This window comes from Pongo pygmaeus, chromosome 5 (assembly GCF_028885625.2).
Source record: "Pongo pygmaeus isolate AG05252 chromosome 5, NHGRI_mPonPyg2-v2.0_pri, whole genome shotgun sequence".
NCBI lineage: Eukaryota > Metazoa > Chordata > Mammalia > Primates > Hominidae > Pongo > Pongo pygmaeus.
Genome location: NC_072378.2, coordinates 28,722,014 through 28,735,345, shown reverse-complemented (window position 1 = coordinate 28,735,345; position 13,332 = coordinate 28,722,014). Strand labels below are relative to the sequence as shown.

The following is a 13,332-nucleotide window of genomic DNA, read 5'->3' as shown; positions in this document are numbered from 1 at the left end:
CCTAGTCCACCAGCCTATCAGGCTGGCATGATAGATACACTCTATGAGGCTGACATGACCTTACTTGATTCTTTTGTCCAGTGAGAATATCTATAACCAGCATCCAGGAGGGATACTGTCTGGTGAAACCTGCTTAGCTGAGGACTGGCTGTGTGTGTGCCTCCAGACCAATCATATGTTTGTTTTGAGACACATTTTTTAGAGGAAGGTAATACACACATGCCATGTATTTTCTTTTTGTTTCATACTTTTTCTTCTTTAATTTCCTGGTATCCATTGGTTCTCTCCAGGCAAACGGTGGCATGTTAGCCACAGTGGACACTGCACAGGAGAGCAAGGGGTGGAGGATTAGGGTGCTGCAAGCAGAATAATAAATTTCAGGCCCAACCTTAGGTCTATTGAATCAGAACTGCTGAGTATGGATGGGGCTCAGCCTCCTGTGTTTGAATAAGCCTTCAAGTGACTCTGATGCTAAAGTTTGTGAAGCACTGCTCTAGAAGTTTCAGGAGGTCCCAGGGTCAGGCACCTGCTGAGGAGGAAGAGTTGGTCCTGGGGTTCCCTGCCTATTCTCAATCAAAAACACAAACCTAGGAAAGCCAGTGAGGTTTGTATTTGTCTTATGTCAGGGATGGGGTTGAATTTAACATTTCTTTGACCCTTTGAATATTTTAGGTAACTTTTCAGGTCACACACAACAGACTGATTTTCCTGTGGAAGAACTCACAGGAATTCTCTTGAACCAGGAGACTCTTTTGAGCTGAAATACCTGGAGCTCTCTCAAGCTATTTGGGCCTTGCAATTTGCACTTGATCTTAGCCAAAAGGCCGAGAAGCGATGGGCCTTGCAATTTGAAACCCAGGCTTGGACGATTCTAAGCCCTGTGGCAGAGAGTAATCATTTTCTCTCCACCCTCAGGGTGGGGACTCACCCTCAGGGTTGGGAGTGACTGCTGTCTCTCCAGCCCCCACAAATTCTCCCAATGTTCTGGTTGTTCAAATCCAGCATATGCATGAAATGTAGTAAAAGTATCTTTGCAGCAGTAAGTAGAGAGTTCCTTGTTGTGAGCAGACCATTCCTCTTCCTCCTTGGAAAAAATTCTGTATCCACTTTCTACATTTTCACGTTTGTTTCTTCCTCTACACACTCCTCAGCTGCTGCTTTATTTCCACTTGTCTCATGTAAGGATCTTCTTTTATGTGGTAACCTCGGCTTCCACAAGTTGGATGCAGGCAATATAGGAGCCCACTGCAAAAGTGTAGATGATATTGTCCAGAAAGAAACCCGAATTTCAGAGGCTTGCTGATGTGGAAGAAAACCAACATATTAGACTCATAGAGCTTCGCTCTGCTAGGTAGGTTGAAATCTGGACACCCTGAATTACATAAAAACAAGGTAGTACTCCTTCTGAAAACCCTCTTAAGTTTAAAATATACTGGGACTGCCTTACCTTTCTTGTTTTTCATGCCTTGTATTCCAAGCTTGACAAGCTAAAACAAAAACAATAGCAAAGAACACTCTTCCTATCTATAACAAAGGTGCTTCAGCAAGAGGGTCTCTCTTCCCGGTTCAACACTCTCTCCCTCGCGAACAGTAGGGATTGGAAATAGGCGGCTTCTCTGTCGTTTCCTTGGAAGCCACTAATACCACCCGCCTGTACCAAAACTCAAGGGTACCCGTGCTCCCCAGTGCCCCAGCCAGTAAAGGAGCTGCGAAGCCTTCTCAACGCCGCGACTGCCTTGAGCAAAACGAGAGAGATCTTGCGGGGAAAGTGTTTTCAGCTCACTTCTCCCACAGGGAATGAGCCCTCTCGCTTATCGCGGACAGCGAGGAAACGCAGCGGAGATGGGCTTCCGGGCTGCGCTCCGCCTTCCGGCCCACCCACATCCTCTGGCAGCCTCGGGCGCTCGCCCACTTCGCTTCTCCTCCGCCTTTGCCGCCGCCGCCGCAGGTGCGCACCCCACCGCGTCCCTGCTTCCTTCTCGAACTCTTTTCACAGGCGGTCCCCGTTCTCCTCTCCATCCGTCGTTTCTTAGTGTCAGAACTGGAGCCATAGCGTCCCCAAGATCAAATCCATGCTGGGTTTCGCGACCACAGTGCTGGCCCAGGCGCTGGCAGGGTAAGGACGGGCAGCGACCCACGCTCCTGGGTCTTCATTTCTAAGAGCTGGGAATTCCACTTTCTCACCTCCTCACCTGCACCTAAATCCCCCTAGGCGGTACTGACCCTTCTGTTTTAGTATCCATCTACGTTACTCTTGATAGAAGAGTACAGCCCTTGAAGGAAGAGGGAAAAGAAATTTGAGAAGGGAGAATTTAAAAAAAGCTTTTTAGTTTGAAATTATTTCAAACCTACAGAAAAGTTGCAAAAATAATACAAAGAACTGCCATACACAAGTTACTCAGATTTAGCAATTCCCGATATTTTGCCACAATGTTTCTCCTCTCTCTTTACGACTAAACACACACACACAAACTATTATTTTTCTCATGGACTTTATTATTTATTTATTTATTGAGACAGGTCTTGTCCTGTCGTCCAGGCTGGAGTGCAGTGGTGCGATCTCGGCTCACTGCAACCTCCGCCTCCCAAGTTCAAGCGATTCTCCTACCTCTGCTTCCCAAGTAGCTGGGATTAGAGGCATGCGCCACCACGCCAGGCCAGTTTTTGTATTTTTAATGGAGACGGGGCTTCACCATGTTGGCCAGGCGAGTCTGGAACTCATAACCTCTGGTGATCCGCCTGCCTCGGTCTCCCAAAGTGCTGGGTTTACAGGCGTGAGCTACCCTGGAGCTTCTGTGTTCTTTTAAATCATCCCTATCATTTCTGGCACAGCAAGATATTTTAGGTTCATCTTGTAGTTTCCCAGGCACAGTCCTGGAGTCAGTGTAGTTGACACTAGTAGCTACTTTCTATTAGTATCTCTGGTTCCTTTTAGTAGAGAATGGTATTTGAAAATCAAAATATAGAGTCATCTTGCTCATTGTTTCCAAGGTATTTCTTCCAGGCCCAGTTAGCAGACAGATCTGTAGGGAAAATGTACTATTTTTATTTTTTGAGACAGAGTCTTACTCAGTCGCTCAGGCTGGAGTGCGGTGGCGCGAACTTGACTCGCTGCAACGTCCGCCTCCCGAATTCAAGCGATTATCCTGCCTCTGCCTCCCGAATAGCTGGGACTACAGGCGCGGCCACCACACCAGGCAAATTTTTGTATTTTTAGTAGAAACGGCGTTTTGCCATGTTGGCCAGGCTGTTCTCGATTTCTGACCTGAAGTGATCCACACATCTCAGCCTCCCAAAGTGACGAGATCACAAGCGTGAGCCACCGCGCCCGGCCTATACAATTACATATGTATAATTTCATACTGATGCCTCCAATTCCCATCAACACCAACAGGATTATTCTTTACCTTCTTTCTCTTACAGTGACAGCCTGTTTCCAACAACACACGCGCTCACACACACTCATTTTCCCAATCCTAAAATTCACACAAAATCTCAGAATTCCTGCGGCCTTAGCTCTAAAAAAAATAACCCTCATACATAGAGTTTAAGATTTGTTTCCTCTTCTTTTTGTACTTACAATTAGAACAACAAACTTTGTCAAGCATTTTCTTAAATCAGTTATTTCAATGGGGTTATGTTATTCTTTCACAATGCAGTTTTAATTTGCCTCTATTTGTATTGAATTTTAGGGTATTTTCACACACACTTGAGTCAGTTTTATTTTTTGACTATGTGAGACTAACATGCTTCCAAGAGTCAAAAGAATACAGAACATTATAATCAGAAAATTTGCAAGAGAATGTTGTATGCCAGGACACACTCAAATGATTGAATGCAAGTATGCTCCAGGAAATCTAACGCGATGGGGAGCCCACCTTGGGGTGAGTTGATCTTGGACTGACCACAAATCAGGAACAGTGCCTGTATTTGTACTATTAAGCTACCTTTCTTTTGGTGTAGCGGGGCCTAAGAGAGGAAACACTTCCTGTAGGAAATTGAGAGTGGAATTGAAAACATATTGTCATGACACAGAGCCCAGACTCAGACAATAATAGTCATCAAAATATTCTCTGAAAAGGAAATTTTCTGGAGGGGGCATAGCTCAGCGGTAGAGCGCGTGCTTAGCATGCACGAGGTCCTGGGTTCAATCCCCAGTACCTCCAGGTTTTGTTTTCTTCCCCGGGTACTAGTAAGAAGCGGTCCATGATATTCCCCAACTTTAAATTTTTCTGTCTGTCGAAGTGAATTGTGTTGGCCTCTGCATTTCTCTCTCATACACAGAGGTGACTCGTGTTTATTCCTTTGAATCTATTTGCTGCTTAGGATTATCCACTTATATTTTCTAAGCAGTCCACCAATCACTAACATGAACCACGCACGAGGGAAGCAAGTAGTATTCCTGGCCATGCAACCGATTTCTAGTTGTAAATGAAATAATCAGAAACCGTAGAACTGTGTGGCCCAAGTCTGATTTCAGATCGGAAGCTACAAAGGCTCACGTCCTTTTCTGTTTCTTCTTCTAACTCCCTCTAACCAGGTTGAGAAGCCCTACAAGCTTTCACTAAAAGATCACACTGCCGGTGGTTGACGATTTAATGGGCTGGTGGTCACTTTTTCCATTAGAGACCCACATAGTTTGAAACTTAAACTATTTAGCTACAAACACACGGCAAATGATGAAAAGATAGCAATCAACTCAGCTGAAATTTGGTGGAAGTAAAAAGCACTTCTCTGGGTCCTCAAGGAAGTTTCTGGTCTGAGATGCAAATACTCTGAACTCCAGGAACCAAGATCAGTATAGGAGAAAGCTCATTTTGTTGCTTTTCATAAATAAAAGTAATGAACGTTTATTCTCCCAAGCCCAACGGATCCTTTTCTACCTCGTTGTACTTACTCTCCAGAAATAACCCCCTTCTAAGCTAGGGAACAACCCATACCTCCAGATTAGAGCTCTTTGTAGAGTTTCTGATTCTGGTATTACAGTACTAAGCAGAAATCCACAGGGAAATACTCTGCAAGCTTGTTAATACTAACTTGTTAAAAGAAAATCTGCTTTTATTTTCAGCTTTATTTCATGCCAACAAAGCAAAAAAAAAAAAAAAAAAAAAAAGTTACTAAACACCCAGAAGGCAGAAAAGTCACCTCTCTCCATCTGCAGGAGCCAAGCAAGCGTGTGGGCTTCCGTATGCATCCTTTCTTTTACTCATTTTCTAAATGCTGTAACGGTCCACCATCTACCAGGTGGTCACAAGTCATCGCTAAACTCAATCTGAGGTCAGCCCACTCCACTTGTGAGTGGTTCACTTATATTGCCTCTGCACCTGTAACAGGACTAAGAAGACGGTGGCTGCACACGTAGTTAACACCGATTGTACCGCGACTTCGCCTTTCTGCAGCCGCTGTGCCGCTCTGCAGAGTCCTGAGCCAAGAGCTGGACGTTAGGAGTAAAGGAGCTCGTTGCAAACGCCAGGAAGAGTTTCTTTAGGGTGAAGTTGGCTTTCGATTGGCTTTATTCTAGGAGATATATGTGGAGCAAAGAAACGGAACTTTTTCTCATCTTTTGCATTTTAAGCAAAAACCGATAAAATTAGATATTTCCACCGTCATGCTCAGTCTCTTAGCTGCCGGCAGATCCCGCTTCTAACTCTCAACACAGGCACTTAGGAAGTCGGGAAATCCCTGAAGCTCCCTCAGAAGCTACGGTATCAGCAGTTCCTGAGGCGCAAACCAAAACCCAACATCACTCCAAAGAGCTCAGGCCGTCTGTCGAGCGACGGAAATAGCAGAGAGGCGCTCTTGAAGCCGTGACAGCCTGGGCGAAACGAACCAGGTCTCCTTCCTGGTCCAGCCTACCTCCCTAGGGACACCTCTCTTCCCTCACGGCCAGAGGAAGCGACGGAGATACGTGGCGCTTAGATTCATTCTACGATCGCGTCCATCCAAGTCCGAATCATCTTAAGGTTGCTTTTCCTTGCCCTCTATCTCTCTCCCATTTGTGTTTTTCTTCCTCCACTTCACGGCACCCCTCCTTTTCCCTCTCTCCGCCAGCTGGCGCTCAGCTCCTCTCCACCTTCCCTCCCGTTTACTTCTGAATGAACTTTTCACAATAGTGCAGCGCAGTCCTAGAACCATTTACACACATTTTAAGCACTGTGTTGAGATTTATATGTAGCTGCTGTTTTAATTTCCGCATCACGTTCCATTTTTTTCCTCTCTGTATGTTCAACTTTAAACATTTCTGCAGCATAGGCTGAGGCTGCGCCCAGCTGGGGAGAGACGTGAGGCGGCGGGGATAAACCCAGAGGAATGTTGTTTCCTGTCTGAGAAGGCTCGGACCTTGCAAGCGGGAGGAAAAAACAAAGACTGTAAGAGAACATAATTTTATAAGTTTTATTTATTAATTTTTTAGGAAATCATCTAATCATCCAGAAACAATTTTTTTGGGGGGGAACGAAGTTTCGCTCTTGTTGCCCAGGCTGGAGCGCAGTGGCGCGATCTCGGCTCACTGCAACCTCTGCCTCCCGGGTTCAAGCGATTCTCCTGCCTCAGCCTCCTGAGTAGCTGGGATTATAGGCGCCCGCCACCATGCCCGGCTAATTTATGTACATTTAGTAGAGACGGGGTTTCACCATGTTGACCATGGCTGGTCTTGACTCAGGTGATCCACCCACCTCGGCCTCCCAAAGTGCTGGGATTACAGGCGTGAGCCACCACTCCTGGCTTCAAGAACAATTTCTTATTGACCCTTCCATCAAATTTTGGCTAAAACTGAAAGGCTTGACTCTTTCAGAATAGGAGACTCAGTTTGAAAACTGTCCAGACATAGAGAGGGTTTTATTGAAATTCGGTTTGCAAGTAGTTATTGGCCATAGCAATTCTCTCATTCCAGAGAGAATTGTTTCTGAAATTCTGTAAACATCTTAAACTGTTTTTAAGTTATTTAGCAAGAGGAGTCCAATGTCTTGACACTTTTGAATTGATATAAAACTTCTAGGCTGAGGTGGAAGAACTGATTGAGCCACGAGGTGAAAGTTGCAGTGAGAGGAGATTGCCACTGCACTCCAGTCTGGCAGAGTGGGACACTGTCAAAATAAAAATAAATAAATAAATAAATACAATCTCATGATTACAGATGTGTATGTAAAAAGCAATTTATTTATTTTATTTTTATTTTATTTTATTTTTTATTTTTTTGTGAGATGGAGTCTTGCTCTGTCACCCAGGCTGGAGTGTAGTGGTGTGATCTCGGCTCACTGCAACCTCCACCTCCTGGGTTCAAGCGATTCTGTAGCTGCGACTACAGGGGCGCGCCTCGACGCGGGGCTAATTTTTGTGTTTTCAGTAGAGACAACATGGGGTTTCACTATGTTGGATAGGCTGGTCTCGAACTCCTGACCTCAGGCGATCTGCTCGCCTTGGCCTCCCAAAGTGCTGGGATTACAGTCGTGAGCCCCTGCACCTAGCTGGAAAAAAAACACAATACTTATGCATCAATGTGCAGACCACAATTCTCTGAAACCTAAGGAATAGGCCGGGAACGGTGGCTCACGCCTGTAATCCTAGCACTTTGGGAGGCCGAGGAGAGACCAGACTGACCAACATGGTGAAACTTCGTCTCTACTAATAATACAAAAAAAATTAGCTGGGCGTGGTGGCGCGCGCCTGTAATCCCACCTACTGGAAGAGACTGAGTCAGGAGAATCGCTTGAACCTGGAAGAAGGAGGTTGCAGGAAGTCCAGATCGCGCCACTGCACTCCAGCCTGGGAGACAGAGCGAGATTTCGTCTCAAAACAAAGAAAGAAAGAAACAAACAAACATATTATACTTTCCATTTTCACTCCCTGGGTCTCCGCACCATCGAAGGTGGATGTGTGAGCACAAGACTGGTAAAAGGAACAAAATAGAAAAAAAGAACTACCTCACTCAGGATGTCCTTTTTCGGAAGCTATAAGCCCACTACCATGTTAAAGTGTCCACTAATCTTCTGTTCCTTTATGGCATGCCCTTGAAGAACTAGCCAGAAAAAGAAAATCCTAAAAAAGAGAAAAGGAAAGGCCTAGATAATTTCATTTTGAATTCCTTAGCTTTCTGAGCAGTGTTTTATACGGTGACCAAGCATGGGAGTATCTTCCTGATTTGACCTATTCCTCGCCTTTTCTTTCCCATCTTTTGCTGGGGAAAATTGGATCCTATTTCACACATAAATTGCAGCAGAACTTATATTTTTTGGGTGGAAGGGAGGTGAGTGAATGACGGGTGATGTTGAAGACAACAGAATTAGGCATTGGAAGATACACTAATCCTACAAATGTCAGTTTCCGTATTTTGGAGAAATGACACAAGGCATAGGATCACAGTGGCCGAAATAGCTCAGTTGGGAGAGCGTTAGACTGAAGATCTAAAGGTCCCTGGTTCAATCCCGGGTTTCGGCAGATGCATTTTGGTTTTAGCATAATTGTCACTCCTTTAACACAGCACTTGCGCACCAATCTTTTTTTTTTTTTTTTTTTTGCTGTTTTCTGAAAATTCCATAAAGGTAATGTATACACACACACACACACACACACACACACACATATCTATCTATATACACACACACACACACACACACACATATATATATATTTGTAACACTCTCTCCACTGAAGACTTCCATGAAGTATTAACTGACAGGATGTAAATTATTTAAAGTCTTAAACCTAGCAAGTTATTACTTTTAAAACCTAAGAAATTACTTTTAAAACCTAAGCAATATGCTATATGCTGTGGCACTTACAATTCATTTCTGATTTGATGTTATTTATGTGTGTTGGGCGGGGGTGTTTTAAATCACAAGAAATGTGAAGAAACCTGTAGAAGAAGAACTATTATACTGTATGAGTGTATATATGTGGTAGTGGTATATTCAAGAAACATTTTGCAATTAGAAAAACCCAGGTTTGTACCTTGAGTCAACTCCATAGCTCTGCAGTTAAACTGCTGGAAAAATAACTTTTGCTTTGTTTTGTTTTTCTGAGGCAGGGTCTCACTCTGTCACCCAAGCTGGAGTGCAGTGGTATGATCACAGCTCACTGCAGCCTCAGCCTCCCTGGACTCAAGCGATCCTCCTATGTCAGCCTCCTGAGTAGCTGAGACTACAGAAATGCAACAACAAGCCTGGCTTTTTGTTTGTTTGTTTGTTTTTGAATTGTTTTGGTAGAGACTGGGTTTCACCATGTTGCCCTGGCTCTTCTGGAAATCCTGGCTCACCTCTGCCTCCCAACGTGCTGGGATTACAGGCTGGAGCCACCACACCAGGCCTAATTACAGGAATATTCTAAGTTTTCTTACTGACAGGAAGCCTGGCACCCTTGTCCAGAATTTCCAAATCTTAACTAATTTCTATGTTGGTATCCAGGAAAGAACAAAAATAAGTACTTGTATATGAATTATTCTGTCAGACATTCATGAGGGGCCTTAGAATACTGAAAATGAAAGCAAATGGGCAGCAAAGTCATCAAGACTCAGGTGCATGTGCCTCATTTTCCATTTTCCACTTCAACTTCTCTGTTGAAATACTGTGTTGGGGGTAATGGGTCTTTTGTTTTTTCCTCCTTTTTTCTTTCAAATTGCTGTTTCATTTTGAGAGTTATTTTCCCCTAACTCCTGCGTACTGTGTGAGGAGACTAAACAATCTACAGTACTTCAACATCAGAACTGCAGCAAGTTGAAAAAGGAAAATTAGTACCAAATGAGAAGAAACCTCAGGGTGAGGACACTGACTGTACAGAAACTGGGAATCAGATACTTTATCCTTTAGGTCACTGAGGCTTTCTCAACTCAGAAGCTTGTGTTTCATTTCATTAAGAAATATTTGATTAGACAAATGGTAGCACTGAATGTTTTCTTGCCTAACACAGTAATGATTCCTTTACATTCTGTTGAAAGGGAAGGTCTAGGGTAATTCCAAGCATGATTTGTCTTCTATTCAATAGCTTAAAAATGCAGCTAATAATAATTATGTTAAATAGGATGTTGTAAAGATCTAAGGAGATTATGCATAGAAATGCATTCTGTCGAGAACACTCAAGGCATGAAACTTAATTACTGGGAGACCATGCTCCATGTTCTCTGGCTCTGGGAATCTCCCAGAACAGCATTTAAAGAGATAATATCATCTCTAGACAATGCTGTCCAATTAAAAGATAATACAAGTCTTCTACTTTATCTTCTGGAATAAAAATAGTTTAAAAAAATACAAATCATAAATGCGAGTCACTTTTGTAGTTTTAAATTTTCTAGTAGTCACATTAAAAAAACAGGCAATATTTATTCTATATCTTTTTTTTTTTTTTTTTTTTTTGAGATGGAGTTTCGCTCTTGTTGCCCAGGCTGGAGTGCAATGGTGCGATTTCGGCTCACCGCAACCTCTGCCTCCAGGGTTCAAGCGATTCTCCTGCCGCCTCATCTTCCCGAGTAGCTGGGATTACAGGCATGCGCCACCACCCCGGCTAACTTTTTTTTTTTTTTTTTTTTTTTTTTTTTTTGAGACGGAGTCTCCCTCTGTCGCCCAGGCTGGAGTGCAGTGGCGCGCACTGCAACCTCCGCCTCCCGGGTTCACGCCATTCTCCTGCCTCAGCCTCCCAAGTAGCTGGGACTAAAGGCGCCTGCCACCACGCCCGGCTAATTTTTTGTATTTTTTAGTAGAAACGGGGTTTCACCGTGTTAGCCAGGATGGTCTCGATCTCCTGACCTCGTGATCCACCCGCCTCGGCCTCCCAAAGCGCTGGGATTACAGGCGTGAGCCCCCGCGCCCGGCCCCAATTTTGTATTTTTAGTAGATACGAGGTTTCTCCATGTTGGTCAGCTGGTCTTGAACTCCCGATCTCAGGTGATCCACCCGCCTCGGTCTCCCAAAGTGCTGGTATTACAGGCGTGAGCCACCGCGCCCGGCCTCTATATTATTTTAAAAATAATTTCAACTTTTAAGTTAGATTCAGGGGGTACATGTGCAGGATTGTTACATGGGTATATTGCATGATGCTGGGGTTGGGGTGGGATTAATCCTATCACCCGGTTAGTGAGCATAGTATCCAATAGTTAGCTTTTCAAGCCTTTCCCCTTTCCAGCTACTCCCTAGTAGTCCCCGATGTTTACTGTTTCCGTCTTTTATGTCCAGTTTTAATAATATATGTAAATCGCCTTGTATAACAACATTAAGTAATCCACCTTAAAATTATAAGTGAGTTATTTTATATTAAAAAATGATATTGCATCTTTGAAATCTGGTATATATTTTATACTTACAACACATCTTACCTTGGACTGGGCAATTTCAAGCATTCAATAGCCAATGTGGCTAATGGTAACCATATTGGACAGTGCAGATTTAAACAGATACTTTATATATTTTTAGGTTTTCAAAACTGAGTATGTATGACGTGAGGGTGTTCTGTCTTCAAAATTAAATGTTTAATTCCTCAGAAGAATGCTGTGATAAATAAGCTCATCCTACAGATTATACGCAAAAAACAAAGTGTTTCAATCATGTTGTTGGTAGATAGTCTGAAGATAGATATGGATATTTAATTATTTTAAATACCCCCCTTTCATGTGGCAAAGAAAAAAGCATACCTTCTTATTATGAATTCCCAAGAATCTGATAGACAGCCAGGTTTCTCTGGCTGTGACATGACATAAGGATGAAGGAGTGTTTCTGCAGACTGTCCTAATATTGCTTTTAAGGCATCAAAGAGTCAAGATAATCCTCCCAAGCATTTACATGCACACACACACAAACACAGACAGGCAGACACACACACACACATGAATACACATGAATTGTGTGTGTAACGCTTCTCTAGTCTCTCATTCAGTGAAACCTATTACTCAGTGTTTCCTATTTTTATTCTAGAAATCCCGTCAGCCAACTGAAAAGCCAAGTCTGCCATACAACTTGCAATCTGCCAATTTTAAAATGGATCAATTTTATTTTATTAACATTGGCAAAGGCTCATATATGGGCAAACCAGAATAAGAAAGAGTTAATAGTCACTAGAAATTTGATTCCGAGAAATGGGTTTTCTTCTCATCTTCTTATATAGTTCAAAGAATCCAGTCTCACCATGATAAGTCCCAAGATTCGAGAACTAGTTAGGAGAAAACTTGTTTGTTCCCTACAAATATCACGAATAGGTCTGTATTTCCCTTATCTCAAAGTACACTTTTTAGTCTTTATCCACCTCCATGTAATGTGTCTACTACTACTACTGCTTACAAATCCCAGGCTGGAGACGGAGTTAATTGCCTGAGTTCTCTGTGTAATATCCTCACAGGCGTGCCCCACAGATATTTTAAATTTAGCATGAGCCAGACTAACTCATCTTCTCCATCTTTAAATCTTTCTCCCATACCTAAAAGAGTTGTTAAAACCTCTCCTTTTCTGTGCCTGCTTGTCTTTGGCAATAGCATGCTTGTTTTTCTGAACTACTCTTCAATCCTGTTTCTATTTATCTTTCGTCTTACTCTCATAATTCAACCCTCATCTCCACCCCCAAAGCTAGTTTTCATTTATGTCTTATGAATTCCCTCCCATTCCTTCTCTCTCTCTCTCCTTTCCTTCCTTCCTTCCCTTCCTCTCTCTTTCTCCTTCCTTCCTTCCTTCCTTCCCCCCTTCCTTCCCTCTTTCCCTCCCTCCCTCCCTCCCTCCCACTTTCTCTTGCTTGCTTGCTTGCTTTTCTCACTCCATTGTCCGGGCTCGAGGGTAGTGTCGCAATCATAGCTCCCTACAACCGGCAACTCCCGAGTTCAAGCGATCCTCGTGCCTCAGCCTCTGGAGTAGCTGTGAGTACAGAAGTAAGACACGCTAAGGACCCCTATGAAAAAATGTTGAGTGCACCGCTCTCAGGTTTTCTTCTGATTATGGCTTTCCTCTATCAAATCTTACCTTTGATATTCGATTGAGCAAACAACAATGATGAAGCGTTTTAGGCAGGAAAAGGCTGAATTTCAATGGCTTTGTGTTATATCTGGAAGAAATCAAAAGAAACGAAAATCAGAACTTGATTCTTGCCAAGCATAATAGAAGGAGACCCTAAGAACTCAACGTCTTGAGGCCACAAAGGAAACTTCTTGTGGTTATTATCCGACACTTTTCTAATCTTTCGTTTTTCGTTTCAAGTCCTACACAGTATTCTAAAGAATCTGTATCCTCCATTAGTACCAAGTATCTCCTGCCCAGAGTAGCTCTCCACGCTCCATAGTACTGACCACTACTACCAGGATGCTCACGGAGTCTCAGGAAATGAAAGTTATCTCCTGAAAATTATTACAAAGCAGCCTTATAGTAA

General features: G+C 43.3%; 2 non-coding genes across 2 annotated transcripts; both read left to right on the top strand.

Annotated features, from left to right (window-relative positions):
- Nucleotides 1–4,094: 4,094 nt before the first annotated feature.
- Nucleotides 4,095–4,166, top strand: TRNAA-AGC (transfer RNA alanine (anticodon AGC)). The gene has a single exon. It is a non-coding gene; the product is annotated as a tRNA-Ala (tRNA).
- Nucleotides 4,167–8,363: 4,197 nt separating this feature from the next.
- Nucleotides 8,364–8,436, top strand: TRNAF-GAA (transfer RNA phenylalanine (anticodon GAA)). The gene has a single exon. It is a non-coding gene; the product is annotated as a tRNA-Phe (tRNA).
- The last annotated feature ends 4,896 nt before the right edge of the window (nucleotides 8,437–13,332 follow it).